At 38.0% G+C, this 22,284-nt stretch overlaps 1 protein-coding gene and 1 pseudogene across 1 annotated transcript in view; one reads left to right on the top strand and one right to left on the bottom strand.

Moving 5' to 3' along the window:
- Positions 1-22,284, bottom strand: part of GMDS (GDP-mannose 4,6-dehydratase) — a 703,979-nt gene that overhangs the window by 633,155 nt on the left and 48,540 nt on the right. The gene's annotated exons all lie outside the window — the stretch shown is intronic.
- LOC108387736 (zinc finger CCHC-type and RNA-binding motif-containing protein 1 pseudogene) lies at positions 16,716-17,432 on the top strand (annotated as a pseudogene).

The following is a 22,284-nucleotide window of genomic DNA, read 5'->3' on the forward strand; positions in this document are numbered from 1 at the left end:
CAGCAGTGAGCACCTGCAGGACTACCATTTCAAAGAATTTTGCCTGACAGAAAAAGAAAGGAAAATCAAAGGGACAAAATTTTAACAACATTACAATTTTTAGATAACAACATAAGTTACAAGACACTTCTTATTACACTCAAAATTTACATTTAAACATGCATATAACCTGGAAATTGCACAGCCCCAAACACATTTGGCAAGGGAATAAGAAACAATAAAATTGCTATAAAGACTAACTGCTTGAAAAACATCCTTGGTAGCTTTTGCATTAGAAAGGGCAAGCTTATTCTTTTTCTTTTAGTTAAACATACCTTCTCCAGCACACCAAAGTTACATTAACATTCTGAAAAACTAAATTAGAAACACTGAGTTTACTACTTGGAAATAATCTGTAAATAATGTTGTACTTGTGCAGCCCAACATGGACTGGCCTCAGACTGTAAGAGTACACTGTCATCTTCTTGAAAAGTAAAAAGACCAGATATTTTCTGAATAGTTAGTTCCACACAAAATTTAAAAAATTAAGAAATCGCTGCTTAAAATTTTTAAAAGAAAAATATCACCTTTTCTTACAATTTCTTCTGTATGTTCATGTCATTTTTCACTTAATTTCTCTTCCCTAAGGTTATTCCCTCTCCAGGTGACTTAAGAACCTCAGGGACAGGGAAGTAAAAATTACTCCCTACTGTATATTATATTCCAATATTTTTCAACTCTGTAAAGGGAGTACAGGCTTTCCCTGTGCAAATCTCTGTTCACAGTATTAGAAATCATAAAACCATAGTACAAAGCAAAAGCTCAACATAAGGGAGCAAATTTCACTCAGTAAAGCTATTTTAGACTATCTTGACTCAGGAATACCTCAGAATGTTTTGCAAGGAGGAGCCCCTTGATTTACAGCAGTCAGTGAAGCATCATGAAAGACTTTTGCAGTTCTTCATTATAGTTCCGGCTGCTCATTAACCTGCCGTTTACTAATGGTGGGACCGTAGGCCCCTTAAACAGTGTGGGCTTCCACTTTCTTCATTTGTAAAATGAAAATAACACTATGGACCCAAAGGTCTTGACAGAGCAGTTACAGGAATTAAATGAGATATTTGATGTGAACTCACTTTGAAAAAAGAGAATAAATAAGATACAAATTAATTCTGTCAAAAAGTCACACAAAATAGTTCTATTCCTGGGGGGAAGAGGACACACGTAGACTAAAAACAAAAGGAAACAAGGGCAGGCCCAGGAAACAAGTGCACTCCAGTGTGACCACAGCATGAGAAGTGCCACGCACAGAGAAACCCTAGGAAGCAGCCCCTCAGGACACTGACAGTCATGAATGCTAGGAAAGGGGAAAATGCCCAACGGAGGCCACAGGAGGGTCAGAGGCAAGGGGCACCTCTCCATTTGTTTTCACAGGAGTGTGAGCAATCCCATCACACCTGAACACGGAAGGATAATCATTGAGGGGCTGTGGAGGGGACCCCCTAGTTCAGACAGAGAGTATGGTGTGACAGGCTAAGATTCAGGATAACTTTAAAGACTGTATAAAATGTCAATACAAAGGCATCTTGAGATAAAGGAGAAAGCGCTAAATGTGGGAGAGGGACAGGTTCAGCTCTCAGAGAAGGCACCTAGACCATCACTGTGAATAAAGAGGCAAGAGGCTGGGACTTCAGCCTACAGGGGGAGAGAGACAGAACTACACTATTTATATAGGTTTCGGTCAAATAAAATATTACATAAAACAATTTGGCAAATATCCATCGACTTCCTATTATGTGCAAGATACTGCTGTACATGACATGACAGAAGGTAAGCAGATAATGCTCCCTAACCTGTGAAGCTTCAGTCACAAATCAGTGCTTTTAGCAGGAGCAGAATGATAAACAAAGCACACACTGTTCATTTTTTATTTGAAGACTTTCAAAATTAAAATAAACCTGCCCTCAAGCTCCTTGGAAAAATAACTGATTCCAGATTTGGAGCAGGAAATATAGAGGGATTGGACTGTCTTGTCACACCAGAAAGCAATCAAGCAAAGACAACCAAAGTTGTATCAAAATGGAGCAGAGGCCAAATGAAAACGTTACCCTGGCCACAGATCAGGCAATTTGAGCATCGACAAGAAACAGTGAACTGAAACACATCAAAAATATTTAATTACATGAGTTCATAATAAATCCAAAAAAAAAAAATGGTCACCATTGGAGGATGGTATGGACCAACTCATTATAAACTAATAAAGGAAAAGAATTGATATTTATTTTGCCTTTCCTATACCTCAGGGTACCAAATACTTAAAAGCTTCCTTTTTAGAAGTATTTCAGCTAATCAAAGAAGAGAGTATTACAGAATTTAATTATTACCACTTTGCAACCTCTATTGAAATGTATATTGCTGATTATCAGTGGCTGCTCTTTCAAGAAAAACAAGCCATGTTAAGCCTTTTAATGGACCATCACAAGACCAACTATGGGGTCTTCTTGCCCTCACCACCTCTCCTCAAAAAATCAAGACTAAATCTGATCAAGTCTTTAAACCTAAATACCAATTTACAGGAAATACAAAGGATAAAAGAAAAACCATAGAAATGAAATCAGCCAATGTCAAACTATGGAAATAAGCCACAACAAATGGCCCAGTGTCTTCAACAAATTGACTTTGACAGAGAAACAGAAACAGAGACTGAGGAGGAGAGAGGGAGAGGAGAAGAGGGGAAGAGAGAAGAGCAAGGAAAAAGAGGACGGCAAAGAACAGGCAGTGGGAGGGAGGAAGTGGGGAAAAGATTTAAGGACTTGAGAGACATAAACCAGTTGTAATATATGGACCTAACTGGGACTCTGACTCAAACAAATCATTAAAAACAATTATCAGACAACTGGAGAAATCTAAATACTGATAGAAATCTGATTATATTTATTATTAACTTATTAAATAAATAATGACAATCTAGTTATTTTTAGGAGACTCATTTAGAGATACACACTACAATCAATACACCCATAATAATATTATACCCAGAATTTACTGTAAAAAGCTTGGGAGGAGGAGATCAAGGGAAAATATAGTTACACATGAAATAAATTTTGCTACAATTAACAACTGAAGCATCTCAGTGATAGGCATATAGAAGCTCATTATACTATAATTTGTATTTCAGTATATATTTGAAATTTTCTTTAATAAAAAGCTCAAACTCATAAATAAAACTGCCTTGAATGATTTTTGGGATAAGACAAAATTTAATAAACTTTTAAAAGATCTGGGTTTATCAAAATGTTTTCAAGAGAACAATATATATACCACTTAAAAGGACTTATATCATGAAATAATTTTAATTTCTAATTTTATAGTATTTAAGATTCAGAAATATGTGGATAACATTTTTAAATAAATTCTGTAAAGAAAATAATTGTCAATTTCATTTCATAATTCCTAGATTTGACCAATTATTTTGAACATTTTAAGAAAAATATGATCTCTACAGGCTCAAGTTAGTATGAAAGAGATTCTAACTTAATCAGAACATGCAGCTTCAGACCTGTGAACCTCTTAAGATTGTATGTGCCTGTGTTAACTGCAAGGAAAATGGAAGTCCCATGGCCAGGATCCCTACCTGATACCCACTGTGTGTGTGCAATGAGATAATAATCAGCCTACTGTACAGGTGCATGCTTGCATACCCGTTGGCAATAAGCCACTACTGCTGGCATTGCTATCAAAAAGAGGTTCCCTGTTGCTAACGGCAGAGCCTAGAGAAAACAGCAAGAAAGCAGAAGAGAGGGGGGCAGAAGCTGGGAGCAGAGGGCAGAGGCTGGGGCAAGACTGAGTTGGAGTCAGAGATAGAGGCAGATGGGATTCTAGCACTTGTCCTGCCACTGCAAGAATAAAGCTTTTAGGAGCCCCCAACATTCCATTGTCATTTTTCGGTCTTACCAAATCCATAGTGAACTTGCCTGAGACTGAAACCCTCAGGTGAGACAGTAAGCATGTGAGTGTGTGAGCATGCAAGTGTGCACATGTGCACTAGATGTGATATTTTGTTTTCTTCTTATGGCGGAATAATATTTCATTGTGTATATGTACCACATCTTCTTTATCCATTCGTCTACTGATGGACACCCAGGCTGCTTCCATTTCTTGGCTATTGTAAATAGTGCTGCGATAAACAGAGGGGTGCATCTGTCTTTTTCAAACTGGGCTGCTGCATTCTTAGGGTAAATTCCTAGAAGTGGAATTCCTGGGTCAAATGATATTTCTATTTTGAGCTTTTTGAGGAACCTCCATACTGCTTTCCACAATGGTTGAACTAATTTACATTCCCATCAGCAGTGTAGGAGGGTTCCCCTTTCTCCACAACATCGCCAACATTTGTTGTTGTTTGTCTTTTGGATGGTGGCGATCCTTACTGGTGTGAGGTGATATCTCAATGTGGTTTTAATTGGCATTTCTCTGATGATTAGCGATGTGGAGCATCTTTTCATGTGCCTGTTGGCCATCTGAATTTCTTCTTTAGAGAACTGCCTTTTCAGCTCCTCTGCCCATTTTTTAATTGGATTGTTCACTTTTTGTTTGGTGAGGTGTGTGAGCTCTTTATATATTTTGGATGTAACCCTTTATCTGATCTATCGTTTATGAATATATTCTCCCATATGGTAGGATGTCTTTTTGTTCTATTGGTGGTGTCCTTTGCTGTACAGAAGCTTTTCAGCTTGATATAGTCCCACTTGTTCATTTTTTATTTTGTTTCCCTTGCCTGGGGAGATATGTTCATGAAGAAATCGCTCATGTTTACATCCAAGAGATTTCTGCCTATGATTTTTTCTAAGAGTTTTATGGTTTCATGACTTATATTCAGGTCTTAAATCCATTTCAAATTTACTTTGGTGTAAGGGCTTAGACAATGATCCAGTTTCATTCTCTTACATGTAGCTGTCCAGTTTTGCCAACACCAACTATTGAAGAGGCAGTCATTTTCCCATTGTATGTCCATGGCTCCTTTATCGTATATTAATTGACCATATATGTTTGGGTTAATGTCTGGACTCTCTATTCTGTTCCACTGATCTGTGGGTCTGTTCTTGTGCCACTACCAAATTGTCTTGATTACTGTGACTTTCTAGTAGAGCTTGAAGTTGGGGAGTGAGATTCACCCCCACATTATTCTTCCTTCTCAGGATTGCTTTGGCTATTCAGGGTCTTTGGTGGTTCCATATGAATTTTTAAACCATTTGTTCCAGTTCATCGAAGAATGCTGTTGGTAATTTGATAAGGATTGCATTGAATCTGTAGATTGCATTGGGCAGGATGATCATTTTGACAATATTAATTCTTCCTAGCCAGGAGCATGGGATGAGTTTCCATTTGTTAGTGTCCTCTTTAATTTCTCTTAAGAGTGTCTTGTTGTTTTCAGGGTATAAGTCTTTCACTTCCTCGGTTAGGTTTATTCTTAGGTATTCTATTCTTATTGAGGCAATTGTGAATGGAATTGTTTTCCTGATTTCTCTTTCTGTTAGTTCATTGTTAGTGTATAGGAAAGCCACAGATATCTGTGTATTAATTTTGTATCCTGCAACTTTGCTGAATTCTGATATTAGTTCTAGTAGGTTTGGGGTGGAGTCTTTACGATTTTTTATGTCCAATATCATGTCATCTGCAAATAGTGACAGTTTGACTTCTTCTTAACCAGTCTGGATGCCTTGTATTTCTTTCTTTTGTCTAATTGCCATGGCTAGGACTTCCAGTAATATATTAATAACAGTGGGGAGAGTGGGCATCCCTGTCTTGTTCCCGATCTTAGAGGAAAAGCTTTCAGCTTCTCGCTGTTCAGTATGATGTTGGCTGTGGGTTTATCATATATGACCTTTATTATGTTAAGGTACTTGCCCTGTATATCCATTTTGCTGAGAGTTTTTATCATGAATGGATGTTGAAATTCATTGAATGTTTTTTCAGCGTCTATGGAGATGATCATGTGATTTTTGTCCTTCTTTTTATGTGTTGGATGATGTTGTTGGATTTTCGAATGTTGTACTATCCTTGCATCCCTGAGATGAATCCCACTTGATCATGGTGTACGATACTCTTGATGTATTTTTCAATTCAGTTTGCTAAAATTTTGTGGAGTATTTTTGCATCTATGTTCATCAGGGATACTGGTCTATAATTTTCATTTTTGATGGGTTCTTTGCCTGGTTTTGGTATTAGGGTGATGCTGGCTTTCATAAACTGAGTTTGGAAATATTCCCTCCTCTTCTATTTTTTGGAAGATTTTGAGGAGAATGGGTATTTTATCTCCCTGTATATCTGATAAAATTCAGCAGTAAATCCATCTGGCCCGGGGATTTTCCTCTTGGGTAGTTTTTTGATTACTGCTTCAATTTCATCACTGGTAATTGGTCTGTTTACATTTTCTGTTTCTTCCTTAGTCAGTATTGGAAGGGTGTATTTTTCTAGGAAGTGGTCCATTTCTTCAAGGTTTTCCAGCTTGGTAGCATATAGGTGTTCTTAGTATTCTCTAATAATTCTTTGTATTTCTGTGTGGAACGTCATGATTTTTCCTTTCTCATTTCTGATTCTGTTGATGTGTGTTGATTCTCTTTCTCTCTTAATAAGTCTGGCTAGAAGCTTATCTATTTTGTTTATTTTCTCGAAGAACCAGCTCTTGGTTTCATTGACTCTTTTTATTCTTTTATTCTTCTCAGTTTTATTTATTTCTTCTCTGATCTTTATTATGTCAATCCTGCTGCTGACTTTAGGCCTCATTTGTTCTTCTTTTTCCAATTTCGATAATTGTGACATTAGACTATTCATTTGGGATTGTTCTTCCTTCTTTAAATATGCCTGGATTGCTATATACTTTCCTCTTAAAACTGCTTTCCCTGCATCCCACAGAAGTTGGGGCTTTGTGTTGTTGTTGTCATTTGTTTCCATATATTGCTTGATCTCTATTTTAATTTGGTCATTGATCCATTGATTATTTAGGAGCATGTTGTTAAGCCTCCATGAATTTGTGGGCCTTTTTTGCTTTCTTTGTACAATTTATTTCTAGTTTTATCCCTTTGTGGTCTGAGAAGTTGGTTGGTAGGATTTCAATCTTTTTGAATTTACTGAGACTCTTTTTGTGCCCTAGTATGTGGTCTATTCTGGAGAATGTTCCGTGTGCACTTGAGAAGAATGTGTATCCTGCTACTTTTGGGTGTAGAGTTCTATAGATGTCTATTAGGTACATGTGTTCTAGTGTGTTGTTCAGTGCCTCTGTGTCCTTACTTATTTTTTGTCTGGTGGATCTGTCCTTTGGAGTAAGTGGTGTGTTGAAGTCTCCTAAAATGAATGCATTGCATTCTATTTCCTCCTTTAATTCTGTTAGTATTTGTTTCACATATGTTGGTGCTCCTGTATTGGGTGCATATATATTTATAATTGTGATATCCTCTTGTTGGACTGAGCCCTGTATCATTATGTAATGTCCTTCTTTATCTCTTGTAACTTTCTTTGTTTTGAAGTCCAATTTGTCTGATACTAGTACTGCAACACCTGCTTTTCTCCTTGTTGTTTGCATGAAATATCTTTTTCCATTCCTTGACTTTTAGTCTGTGCATGTCTTTGGGTTTGAGGTGCATCTCTTGTAAGCAGCATATAGATGGGTCTTGCTTTTTTATCCATTCTATTACTCTGTGTCTTTTGATTAGTGCTTTTAGTCCATTTACATTTAGGGTGATTATTGAAAGATATGTACTTATTGCCATTGCAGGCTTTACATTCATTATTACCAAAGCTTGAAGGTTAGCTACTTTAGTATCTTACTGTCTAACGTAACTCGCTTATTGAGCTATTATAAATAATGTCCGATGATTCTTTATTTCTCTCCCTTCTTATTCCTCCTCCTCCATACTTTATATGTCAGGTATTTTATTTTGTGTTCTTTTGTGTTTCCTTTGACTGCTTTTGTGGGTAGTTGATTTTATTTTTTGCCTTTAGTTAGTATTTGGTTGGTCTGCTTTCTTTGCTATGATTTTATTTTCTCTGGTGACATCTATTTAGCCTTAGTAGTGCTTCCATCTAGAGAAATCCCTCTGAAATACACTGTAGAGGTGGTTTGTGGGAGGAAAATTCCCTCAACTTTTGCTTGTCTGGGAATTGTTAATCCCTCCTTCAAATTTAAATGACAATCTTGCTGAATACAGTATCCTTGGCTCAGGCCCTTCTGTTTCATTGCATTAAATATATAATGCCAATCTCTTCTGGCCTGTAATGTTTCTGTTGAGAAGTCTGATGATAGCCTGATGGGTTTCCTTTGTAGGTGACCTTTTTTCTCTCTCTGGCTGCCTTTAACACTCTGTCCTTGTCCTTGATCTCTGCCATTTTAATTATTATGTGTCTTGGTGTTGTCCTCCTTGAGTCCCTTCTGTTGGGAGTTCTGTGTCCTTCCATGGTCTGAGAGACTATTTCCTCCCCCAGTTTGGGGAAGTTTTCCGCAATTATTTCTTCAAATACACTTTCTATCCGTTTTTGTCTGTCTTCTTCTTCTGGTACCCATATAATGTGGATATTGTTCCATTTCGATTGGTCACACAGTTCTCTTCATATTTTCATTCCTGGTAATCCTTTATCTCTCTCTTCCTCAGCTTCTCTGAATTTCTGTTCTCTGATTTCTATTCCATTAACAGCCTCTTGCACCTCGTCCATTCTGCTTTTAAGTCCTTCCAGAGATTGTTTTATTTCTGTATTCTCCCTTCCAACTTTATCCGTTAGCTCTTGCATTTTTCTCTGCAGCTCCATCAGCATGGTTATGACCTTTATTTTTAATTCTTTTTCAGGAAATTTGTTAAATCTATCTCCCCAGGTTCCCTCTCAGGGGATGTCTGTGTGATTCTGGTATCGATCAAATTCTTCTGCCTTTTCATGGGCAGTTGGTGCGTGTGTTAGCTGGGAGAACAAAGACCCTTCCTTCTTGCTCATCACCTTCCTCTCCTGCAAGAACAGCGACCAATAGCAGCTTGAGCTGGGCAGCTGCACGCTGACAGGAACTCTGAATCTGTCCCAGGCAGCTGCGGTGGAGGCTCTGTGCAGATGCTGTGGATGTGGCCAATCTCAGGCTGCTGCTCAGCTATGGTGGGACGCACCGGAGGGGGAACAGGTGGGAGGCTGTTTACCATCGTGAGGGGCCTCAGAGCTGCACTGCCACCCAGGAGGTTAGAGTGCCCAGAGTTCCCCAGGATTCCCAGCTGTTTGGGTGAGTGTGCCAGGATGCTTCTGTCCAGCTGTGAGGCCCCTGTCCCTTTAAGACTTTCAAAAGCACTCACTTTTCTTTTGTCCCAGGGGCGCCGGCTGTTGGAACCCACTAGCAGGTTTTACTGTTCTGTTTCCCTAGTATCCAGCACACCATGCACTGTGTGTCTGTGCTCCCAGTGCAGATGACTAGGGCTGGGTATTTAGCAGTCCTGGGCTCCCACTCCCTCCCTGCTCCGACTCCTCTCCTCCTGCTGGGGAGCTGGGGTGGGGGGCATGCTTGGGTCCTGCCGAGCCGCGGTTTGTATCTTAACCCCTTCGTGAGGCACTGGGTTCTCACAGGTGTAAATGTAGCTTGGCTGTTGTACTTTATCTTCTGGTCTCTCTTTTGGGAATAGTTGTATTTGTTGTATTTTCAAAAATATATATGGTTTTGGGAGGAGATTTCCGCTGCCCTACTCACACCACCATCTTTGCTCCTGATTGCATTGTTTTTATAACAATATAATATGTATATAATAAAATATAAGAGCATATCATATATAGTATTTTAATATTAGGTGAGGGTTTATATAAATAAAATTTCACCAGCTTGCTTTTAAGTGAGCCTTTTATTTGGTTAAGAAAGGAGAAAATTCTCCCAACCTGTTTTAAATAGTGAACATCAAACTATACTTATAATAATTTTGCAAATAACTTATGAAGTGATAGTACCCTTGTGAGGATTAAACATGCAAAGATTCTAGTACATCCAGGACTTGGCACACATAAGCACTCAATGTGTTTTAGTGGCTATTACTAATCCTAAAAGAAGTTAGATTATAAATGAAATGACTTTTGATGTTAATAAATGAAATTCCATGGCACTTTAAAACTTGTAAATAAGTGAGCTCCTGGAGGGCAAGGTCATTCTTACTCTCCTCTGAACTCCCCAGCCCTACCAGGGCCTGAGCACATATGCTGCTCCCAGAACATCTGCTGAATAAATGGAGCTAACTGGATCCAAAGCCTACCAAAAAAACAAGAGCCCGGCACATCTTTCTTTGAGAGGAGGAAAGACAAGATTAGTTTTACTCCACATAATAAAATGCCAAGCAATATTTTAATCAAGTTTGTTTAGACTCTGGGATTATTCTAGCTGTGTCTGAAAGACAAACTGCTGAAAAGAAATGCTTTCTGGTTCCAAAGGAACTGAGCAGAGGTTTGTAAAGTCAGTCTTTACATGAGGCCCATGCGTGTGTCTATCTTACCATCTTTTCCAAGAACTGGCAATGCCATCACCGCACTCCAACCCTGATAAGCCATTTCTCACTTACCCCTTTTTTAAAAAGATCTTCAGAGTTAGAATGAAAATCTTATGGGAAAAGAGAGTTCATCTGAATTCATCTGAATACCAGATATCCAGAACCCATCCACTGGAAATTCAGAAGTTAAGGAAAAGTAAAGAAACAACAAAAACAAATCTCAAGTTTCTAAGATGAAATCAGAATGAGGTCCCTCTCCTCTTAGTTATAAGGAGGAAAAACAAGGGATGGAAAAATCTTTGCCCACAGGAAGTGCAAGATGAAGCCAAACCAGGTAGCTCACATCATTCAGGAAATACAAGATATTTGAGCTTAAACACTGTTTCTTAGATTAAGAGCCTTTGCCAGAAATTAATGATTTACTTTGGAACATACTTTCATATCTGCAAATGAAAAGTAGGTGCTTTTTTTATCTACCTCAGAGACTACAGAACATTAAGATTTTATTAGTTTTAATACTATCTATGTGGTAATTCTTCAATATACTTAAATACGTATATTTGACATTTTGAATCTTTTATGTTTCAATGTGTGTATATTTTAAGTGTTTCAGATTATAAAAGCCCTATCATTTACTATGAACTATACTGTGTGCCAACAACTCAGCAGTTAAGTGTACTTATTCCCATTTTATAGATTGAGAAACTGAAGTTCAGGGAGGGTAGTTTATTCAATGTTACAAGGTCCCAAAATGGGATCTAAACCTTGTTCTTTATGTCACTGCGTACTGCTCTCCACTTCACTTTTTACATTCTGTGGATTAGCATACATTTCCTGTTAGTCTATCATCACAGTTGTTAGAATAACTATGCTGTTTAAAAGCAAGTCTGACTCCCCTATATAATAAGTCCATGATTTCTGATATGCAGACTACATTTGGGGATGCATCTCAGAATAACTACAAGAATTTAAATTGCACAAAATTAAATGTTCTACATACAGGTGTTTGCTGAGATTATTTCATAGCCAAGATTATATAGTACCCACTAAAAGTCTTACAACTATATTCTATGATACAAACCTGATGGTCCTGGAGCCCAATTTTTCTACTTACCATGGTAGAGATTCACTAAGAACCTGAGACTGTCCTTGAATTAAACTCTAGGCAGAGGGGAAAAACCTTTCTATGCTGTGGCTTGCCCCTATTAGCCTGTCACTTTCAGAGTCTACCACTCTCACCCCAATGGTAAGTCAGAAAACGTAAAAGACTGTGCTTTCTTTCTTTTTTCATCATTTACATATAAGACAAACATTTGTTTGAAGCAAAAGAAATGCTCTACACCTAATCAACAACATAGAAAAACTGACTCTGGTTCTATACAGTTGCCCTGTATTTATCTAAAAGTCAAAAATTCTCAAAGAGATTATCCGAAGGATATGGAATACATCTACTCTGACATTGAAATACAGCTAACCCAAGACACAGGATATGTAAGGCGGAAAGAGGAGGAAATGGGTGCTGGGTGGCAGGTGTTCAAAGGAGACTCACTTGAACATCTATTTGCATTTTTTTGAATCTTAAACTGGATTATACCTACTCAAAAAAAAAAAGAAGATTTCAAATAAAGCAAAATATCAGTAAAAGCCAGGTTATCAGAGAGCTGTAAACTTGAGTCCCTACAGAACTGCTTTAACTGCAGAGCACAATAAAACTGCAAGTAGCATGTATATCTGATGAAAAGAAAGCTGTAATCTCATGACACAGGCTCCTCTAAGCCAGTGCTTCTCAACTAGATGTGTGAAGACTGTCATCCTCGTTGTTTTAAATTTCTAGTCCATTATAAAATGATTCTATTGTAAATAATACTTGATGTGAATTATTATGAAAATGACCAGACATCTGAATGTCAAAGGAAGTACAGTTTCTATAAAAGGTTCTGAAGTTACTATCATCTTCTGTACTTATACTGTTACAGACCAGTAAAATTAGCTCAAGGACCATGAAGGCTGTAAGACCACACTTTCTGGGCACTGACTTACACAAGGAAACCAAAAAACATCCACTTTGACTTCTATACAATGAATACTGCTCCTAAGCACCCTAGTTAACTTCTTTTCCTCCAAATACCATAAATTATACAAGTAATTGTACTTCCCTGTGAGTTTTGGTTATAATAAGGCTTAAAGACAAAAGTGTACTTCTGCTAAGAAAGGATGTACAGATGAGCAGGGGAAAAAGATGGCGCCATGGGAAGTGAGACAGAAACCTCCTCCCAAAACCACATATAACATGAAAATGTAGCAAATACAACTCATCCTGAAAGAGCAACCCGAGACTGCAGAACAGACTGCCTATATCAAGGGAAAAGAGAAGATCTCATAGAAAAGGGTAAAGTACCAAAGCCGCGATCTGGTGGGACTCACACTGGCACCCATGAAAATACAGCAACTACAACTCATACTGAAAGAGCAACCTGAGACTGCAGAACAGACTGCCTACATCAAGGGGGAAAAAAGAAGACCTCACAGAATAGGGTAAAGTAGCAAAGCTGTGATCCAGCAGGACTCAAGCCATCACTCCACCCCACCTCACTGGTGGGAGGAAGAGAAACAGAGTGGGGAGGGAATAAAAGACTAGGACTGCTAAATACCAAGCCCTGGAGATCTGCTCCAGGAGCACAAACCCACATTACATAGTGTTCTGGATAGCAGTGGGGTTGGAAAGCGAAGAAAGGCAACTACTCAGAGAGACTGAGATTCCAGCCACTTATGGAGAACAGGTACTCACAACTAGCTACTCCAGGACAAAAAAAAACATGGACATTTTGAAAGACTTCCCAAAAGCAAGAGAGGCGTTCTAAAGGGGCAAAGATTACAGCAGAGCTTGCTGCTCAGGAGAAAGGACAGGTGGACAAAATTGTCCCAGCACACTCAGCCCAGCAGGTTGGAGACATCCAGAAGCTTCAGGTGCTCCAACCCCGTGGCTGGCAACACAGCCTCAATGGCCGACACGGCCATACACAGCCTACAGGTCCATACTCCCCACCCTGGTCTGCATACCTGTTGCCCCCACCATTGCACGAGGCCAGCCCAGGGGTGACTCCGGCTAGGGAAGCTACAGAGGCATAACGAAGAGGCTCCTCCCTGTGCGCACAGCACACTGGCCCTGGCAGTGGGGGCAGACACGGCAGATGGAAAGCAGGAAGGAGCTCTTTCTCCCCAGCAGGTGCTGGTGCCACTTGCTGGAGAACCCTGCCTCTTGCTCCAAGTGCTCCGCAGCTCCACAGAGTAGAGTTTCTGGACACTAGAGGGTGACATGTACACAAAGTTATTATTTCATAGGAATCACTAGAAAAAAGAAACAAAAAAATTTTTATACAAATAAAAATTCAGCAGATGTCAGAAAGAAGGCTAAGTGAAACTGAAATCACTAATATTCTTGAAAAAGATATCAAAATAAAAATCATAAACATGATCATGGAGACACAGAAAAATATTCAACATCTCAGAAAGGACTTCAAGAAAGAGACAGAAACTTTGAAAAATACATTATCTGAAATGAAAAATACAATAGAGGGATTTAAAGGCAGATTAGATGAGGTAAAGGAGATGGTAAATGAAACAAATTAGAGAACAGGAAAACAAAGAAGGTGAGGCATAGAGAGAGAAAAAAGATCTCTACAAATGAACAAACAGTAAGAGAACTATGTGTCCAAATGGAACATTATTTGCATTATAGGGGTACAAGAAGAAGAGAGAGAAAAAGGGAAAGAAAGTCTCCTTGAGAAAATAATTCCTGAAAACCCCAGTCTGGAAAAGGAAATGGAAGTGCAGAGATCTCCCAATACAAGGAACCCTATGAAGACAACAACAAGGCATATAATAATTAAAATAGCAAAGATTAAGAACAAGGAGAGAGTATTAAAAGCACCCAGAGAGAGAAAAAAGATCATGTATAAAGGAAAGTCCATCAGGCTATCATCAGACTTCTCAGCAGAAACTTTACAGGCCATAAGGGAGTGGCATGATGTACTTAATGCAATGAAACAGAAGGGCTTCCGATCAAGAATACTCTACATGGAAATATTATCATTTAAATTTGAAGCAGGGATTAAACAACTTCCAGATAAGCAAAAGTGGAGGAAATGTACATCCCACAAACTGTCTCTACAGTGTATTTTAAAGGACTGCTTTGGATGGAGGTGCTACTAAGGCTAAACAGCTGTCAACAGAGAAAACAAAATGACAATAAAGGAAGAAGACCAATTAATTACTAAGCAAATGCAAAATTAAATCAACTATTCACAAAGTTAGTCAAGGGATATGGAACAAGTTCAGAATATGACATCTAATACATAAAGAATGGAAGGGGAGTAAGAAAGGAGAAAAAAAGAACATTTATATTCTCATAGAAATAGCATAATAAGTGAATTAAGTCAGACTGTTAGATAGTAAGGAAGCTGCCCCTGAACCTTGGTAACCACAAATCTAAAGCCTGCAATGTCAATAAGTACATACCTGTTGATAATCTCCCTATATGTGAATGGACTGAATGCACCAATCAAAACACAGAGAGTGACAGAATGTATATAAAAAAAAAGACCCATCTATATGCTGCCTACAAGAGACTCACTTCAAACCCAAAGACACACACAGACTAAAAGTAAAGGGATAGAAAAAGATATTTCATGCAAATAATAAAGAGAAAAAAGCAGGAGTTGCAGTACTTACATAAGAAAAAATAGATTTCAAAACAAAGACAGTAACAAGTGACAAGGAAGGACATTATATAATGATAAAGGGCTCAGTCCAACAAGAGGATAGAACCATTATAAATATCTATGTACCCAAAATAGAAATTCCTAAATATGTGAAACAAATACTAACAGAATTAAAGGGGGAAGTAGAATGCAATGCATTCATTTTAGGAGACTTCAAGATACCACTCACTCTAAAAGATAGATCAACTAGACAAAACATAAGAAGACAGAGGCACCAAACAATGAATTTGAACAAATAGACATAACAGACATCTACAAAACAAAAGCAGCAGGTACACATTCTTCTCAAGTGTACATGGAACGTTTTCCAGAATAGATCACATATGCCACGAAAAGAGCCTCAGTAAATTCAAAAAGACTGAAATTTTACCAACAAGCTTCTCAGAACACAATACAAAGAAAACAAAAAAATGCACAACACATGGAGGCATAACACCATGCTCCTAAGTAATCAATGGATGAATGACGAAGTAAAAACAGAGGTGAAGTAATATATGGAGACAAATGAAAATAACAACTCAACATCCCAAAACCTGTGAGATGCAGTGAAGGCAGTTCTAAGAGGAAAGTATATTGCAATACAAGCATACCTCAAGAAAGAAGAACAATCCCAAATGAACAGCCTAAACTCACAATTAATGTAAATAAAAAAAGAAGAGCAAATGAAGTCTGAAGTTAGTAGAAGGGGAGACATAATAAAGAACAGAGCAGAAATAAATAAAATAGAGAAGAAAACAATAGAAAGAATCAATGAAACCAGGAGCTGGTTCTTCAATAAAGTAAACAAAATAGGTAAACCCCTAGCCTGAGTTAGCAAGAAAAAAAGAGAGTGTACACACATAAAAAGAATCAAAAATGAGAAAGAAAAGTCATTATGGACAACACATAATACAAAGAATTACTAGAGAATACTATGAAATTTATATGCTAACAAATTCTGTAAACTAGAAAAATTGGACGACTTTCTAGAGAAACACAACTTTCTAAGACTGACCCAATAAGAAACAGATAATCTGAATAGACCAAATACCAGCAATGAAATTGAATTTGTAATAAAAGAATTACCTAAGAACAAAACTCCTGGACCAGATGACTTCACTGTTGAATTTTATAAAATATTTAGTGAAGACCTAATACCCATCCTCCTTAAAGTTTTCCAAAGAGTATAAGAGGAGGGAATATATCCAAACTCATTCTATGAGGCCAGTATCACTCTAATACCAAAATCAAAGACACCACAAAAAAAGAAAATTGCAGACCAATATCCCTGATGAACATAGATGCAAAAATACTGAACAAAAATATTAGCAGGAAGTGGTGCAGCTGCCGGCTCCTCCTGGTCCCCGGCGTCTCCTGGTCCCTGGCGTCTTGGGCCTCGGGATGCCCAAGCTGCCGTGGGGCACGAGGTGTAGCCCGGATTGAGCCTCCCCCAAGCCGACAGCTCACGCTGCGCCCTCAGGCCGCCCCACCTGCATAAATGAGTGGTGGATTGGCCCCAGGTAAAAGCCCAGTGTATCTATCCAACTTGCCCTTTTCTCTGACCAACAATGACTTATACCAGATATTTTCCAAGTATGGCAAAGTTCTAAAGGTTACTATAATGAAAAATAAAGATACCAGGAAGAGTAAAGGGGTTGCATTTATTTTATTTTTGGATAAAGACTCTGCACAAAACTGTACCAAGGCAATAAACAACAAACAGCTATTCGGCAGTGATCCGCGCGAGCATCGCCATTGACAACGGAAGAGCCGCCGAGTTCATCCGGCGCTACAGCTACCTCGACAAATCCAAGTGTTATGAATGCGGGGAAAGTGGTCACTTAAGTTATGCCTGTCCTAAAAATATGTTTGGAGAACGTGAGCCTCCAAAGAAGAAAGAGAAAAAGAAGAAGAAGAAAATTCCTGAACGACAAGCAGAAGTTGAAGAAGTAGAAGAAAGTGAAGAAGAAGGGGAAGATCCTGCTCTTGACAGCCTCAGTCAGGCCATAGCTTTCCAGCAAGCCAAAATTGAAGAAGAACAAAAAAAATGGAAACCCAGTCCAGGGGGTCCCTCAACATCAGATGATTCAAGACGCCCGAGGATAAAGAAAAGCACATATTTCAGTGATGAGGAAGAACTGAGTGATTAAAATTTTATTTATTATGTAAATATCATTAAACATTTTTTTAAATCTTGGAATATCAAGTTCAGTTGGGATTAAAGGTTACTCTTAGAACTTGAGCATAAGAACACTTGTACCAAGTCGTTTTTCACTAAAAAATAGTTGATAGGGAATTGAAAAAAAATTTAAAGCATCATGTTTTATCTTGCTTTAGCAGAGTAGTGAAAAAATCAAGATTTACCAATTAATATTGAAAACAGTTCATTTGACTATAAAAGAGAACTTAATACCATCATAATACTATTGTCATCCCAAGAAAAAAAGGTGTTAAAGAGACTTGCTAGAGAAGTTCATTGTAAAAGTTTTTTCATGTCTGATTGTTTACCTTAGGACTTTTGAAATATATTTTATCTTTAAAACTAAAATTTCAGAAAGGCTGAAAAGTTGAATAATTTACTGCTTATTAAATGTTAATAAAATTTTCAAGAGAAAAAAAATATTAGCAAATTGAATTCAAAAATACATCAAGAGTATCATACACCATGATCAAGTGGGATTCATCTCAGGGATACAAGGATGGTATTCGAAAATCCATTAACATCATCCACAACATCAACAAAAAGGACAAAATCACATGGATCATCTGAATAGATGCTGAAAAAGCATTTGACAAAATTCTACATCTATTCATGATAAAAACTCTCAACAAAATGGGTATAGAGGGCAAGCACCTTAACATAATAAAGGCCGTATAGGACAAACCCACAGCCAACATCATATTTAACAGCAAAAAGCTGAAATCTTTTTCTCTAAGATCAGGAACAAGACAAAGATGCCCACTCTACCCACTTTTATTCAACATAGTACTGGTGGTCCTAGCCATGGCAATTAGACAACAAAAAGAAATAAAAGGCATCCAGACTGGTAAGAAGAAGTTAAACTGTCACTGTTTGCAGATGGCATGATATTGTACATAAAAAACCTAAGGAATCCACCCAAAACTACCACAACTAATAACTAAATTCAGTAAAGTTGCAGGATACAAAATTAATAAACAGAAATCTGTGGCGATCCTATATACTAATGATGAACTAGCAGAAAGAGAGATCAAGAAAACAATTTCATTTATGATTACATCTAGAAGAATAAAATACCTAGAAATAAATCTAACCAAGGAGGTGAAAGACCTGTACACTGAAAACTACAAGACACCCTTGAGAGAAATTAGAGAAGACACCAATAAATGGAAATACATCTTTTGCTCATCAATAGGAAGAATTAATATTATCAAAATGGCCATCCTGCCTAAAGCAATCTATAGACTCAATGCAATCCCTATCAAAATAGCAATGGCATTCTTCAATGAACTAGAGCAAATACTTCTAAAATTCATATGGAACCACAAAAGACCATGAATAGCCGAAGAAATCCTGAGAAGGAAGAATAAAGCTGGGGGCATCACACTTCCCAACTTCAAGCTCTACTATAAAGTCACAGTAATGAAGACTATTTGGTACTAGCACAAGAACAGAAAAATAGACCAGTAGAACAGCTAGAGAGCCCAGATATAAACCCAACCATATATGTTTAATTCATATATGATAAAGGAGCTATAGTCATACAACAGGAAAATGACTGCCTCTTCAGCAACTGGTGTTGGCAAAACTGGACAGCTACATGTAAGAGAATGAAACTGGATTATTGTGTAATTCCATACACAAAAGGAAACTCAAAATGGATCAAAGACCTGAATGTAAGTCATGAAACCATAAAACTCATAGAAGAAACATAGGCAAAAGTCTCTTGAATATAAACATGAGCAACACTTTCCTGAACACATCTCCTCAAGCAAGGGAAACAAAGAAAAATTAACAAATGGGACTACATCAAACTAAAATGCTTCTGTACAGCAAAGGACACAATCAGCAGAACAAAAAGGCATCCTACAGTATGGAGAATATATTCATAAATGGCATATCCAATAAAGGGTTAACATCCAAAATATGTAAAGAACTTACATGCCTGAATACCCCAAAAGCAAATAACACAATTAAAAAATGGGCAGAGGATCTAAACAGACACTTCTCCAAAGAAGAATTCAGATGGCCAACAGGCACATGAAAAGCTGCTCCACATTGTCAATTATCAGGGAAATGCAAATTAAAACCACAATGAGATATCACCTCATACCAGTTAGGACAGCCAACATCAAACAGACAAGCAACAACAAATGCCGGCAAGGATGTGGAGAAAGGGGACAACCCTCCTACACTGTTGGTGGGAATGTAAATTAGTTCAACCATTGTGGAAAGCAATATGGAGGTCCCTCTAAAACTAAAACTAGAAATATCATTTGACCCAATAATTCCACTCCTATGAATCTATCCAAAGAAAACAAGATCTCTGAGTCAAAAAAACATATGCACCCCTATGTTTATCACAGCACTATATACAATAGCCAAAATATGGAAACAACCTAAGTGTCCATCAGTAGACAAATGGATAAAGATCTGGTACATATACACAGTGGAATATTATTCAGCCATAACAAGGAAACAAATCCTACCATTTGCAACAACATGGATGGAGCTAGAGGGTATTATGCTCAGTGAAATTAACCCGGCAGAGAAAGACAAGTACCAAATGATATTACTCATTTGTGCAGTATAAGAACAAAGCAAAAAGGAACAAAAGAGCAGCAGACTCACAGACTCCAAGAAGGGACTAGAGGTTACCAAAGGGAAGGGGCTTGTGAGGGTGAATGGGGAGGGAGGGAGAGAGGATTAAGCGGCATTATAATTAATACACACAATAAAGGTAGGTCATGGGGAAGGCAGTACAGCACAGAGATGACAAGTAATGACTCTACAGCATCTTACTATGCTGACAGACAGTGGCTGCAATGGGGTTGGCAGGGGGACTTGATAATATGGGTGAATGTTGAAACCACTATGTGCTCTTGTGAAACTTTCATAAGATTGTATATCAATGATACCTTAATTAAAGAAAAAAGAATTGTGGCATATAGTTAACCTCCCTGCTTTATGCAGAGTTGATTCTCACCTTTAACATCACAATTTACCAAACCATTAGACTTCAAATGCATTTTATATTGTTGTATTCATCAGGCTCCCTTAAATAAAATATTATTAAAAATAGTGTCATCTAAAACATAGTTTAAGAAAGTTACCTTAGTGAATTTTACAGTATGAGTAAAAGAATTAGAAATTGTTATTCAACATTATAGTAATCCCAAACAAAATCAAAACAAAAGATTACTGTCATAAGGTGTCATTCTGTACAAGAGAAAGAAAGAAACCAAATCAATAGCCACTGCTAAGAGGGCAAGAAACTTGATGCTGCTCTTTAAGATACAGCCAGGTCATGAAGAAGAAGAAAAAAAGATAAGATGAAAATTGAAAGGCTATAAGGTATAGGCTTTCTTAAGTAACAAACAAAAGGTGTACAGCAATTCTACCTGCACTATTCTCCAACATGATGAAAAACAAAAGAAAGTTTCGGGCAGGGCTCACTTGCCTAGAGTTGATTAACAAGAAACATCTAATACGCTGAAGTTTGGTAACTGAGTGCTGTCAGCGTCATGGCATCAGAGCTACAAATTCTCAGGAAATCATCAGACCAGTGCTCACTGGAAGGATGCTCTGGTGTTGAATTTTGGAGCTCCTCAGAGGCTCACTCTGAGGAGCTTTTTTATTTCTTTCAGCATCTATCATTTTATTTCTTTTGGCACCTATCAGTGCTCCCCTGTGGGTCATGGATCTCACCCCAGGACTGTGACTGGTGATTCCTCAAATTCAAGGCAGTTCCAAAACCCCTACCTTCCTCCTCAATTTCCTCCTCAAAACTGCTTTAGTATCACTGCTGTCTCAGATCCTTTGGCCCAAACTCACTCATTCAGTAACACACTATACAATTACTAGGCACACATCATGAGTTTAAGTGGTGGAGACAGTGAATAGGACAGAAGCTTAGCCCTTGCAGCATTTTTATTCTGTTAGAGAAGACAAGCAAGTAATGAAGACACACAGCAAGGGAGTAATGCTGTAGAAGAAACCATCACCAGCCAATCAGGAACAAAAAGAGGAAATGCTGTGCTGCATGGGAAGGGCAGGGCAGGCTGAGTTGAGTACATGAATACTAGCAGTGTTCCAAGTGGTCAGTGGGCATGACAGTGTGAGTGTGGGGGCAATTTAGACAGAGATAAACATGTGAAGAGATGGGAAAGATACTGTGATGGTTAATTTTAGGTGTCAGCTTAGCTAGGCTATGGTATCCAGATACTTGATTGAAGACCAGTCTACAAATTGTCATAAAGCTGTTTTTTAAAAATGTGATCAACACTCAAATCGGTAGACTTTAGGAAAGCAAATTACTCTCCATAATGTGGATGCGCTCCATCCACTCAAAGGCCTTACTTACCCTGAGGAAGAGGGGATTCTGCCCCCAATGCTTTCAGACTCTTCCCTGCATCTCCAGCCTGCCGGCTTGCCCTGAAGATTTTGGATTTATCCAACCTCACAATCACAGAGCAAGACAATTCCTTAAAATAAGTTTATCTATCTATCTATCTATCTATCTATCTATCTATCTATCTATCTATCTATCTTATCTATCTATCTATCTATCTATCTATCTATCTATCTATCTATCTATCTATCTATCTATCTATCTATCCATCCATCCATCCATCCATCCATCCATCCATCCATCCATCCATCCATCCATCCATCCATCTATCCATCTATCCATCTATCTATCTATCTATCTATCTATCTATCTATCTATCTATCTATCCATCCATCCATCCATCCATCCATCCATCCATCCATCCATCCATCCATCCATCTATCCATCTATCTATCTTATCTATCTATCTATCTATCTATCTATCTATCTATCTATCTATCT

Source organism: Manis javanica, chromosome 16 (assembly GCF_040802235.1).
Source record: "Manis javanica isolate MJ-LG chromosome 16, MJ_LKY, whole genome shotgun sequence".
Classification (NCBI taxonomy): Eukaryota; Metazoa; Chordata; class Mammalia; order Pholidota; family Manidae; genus Manis; species Manis javanica.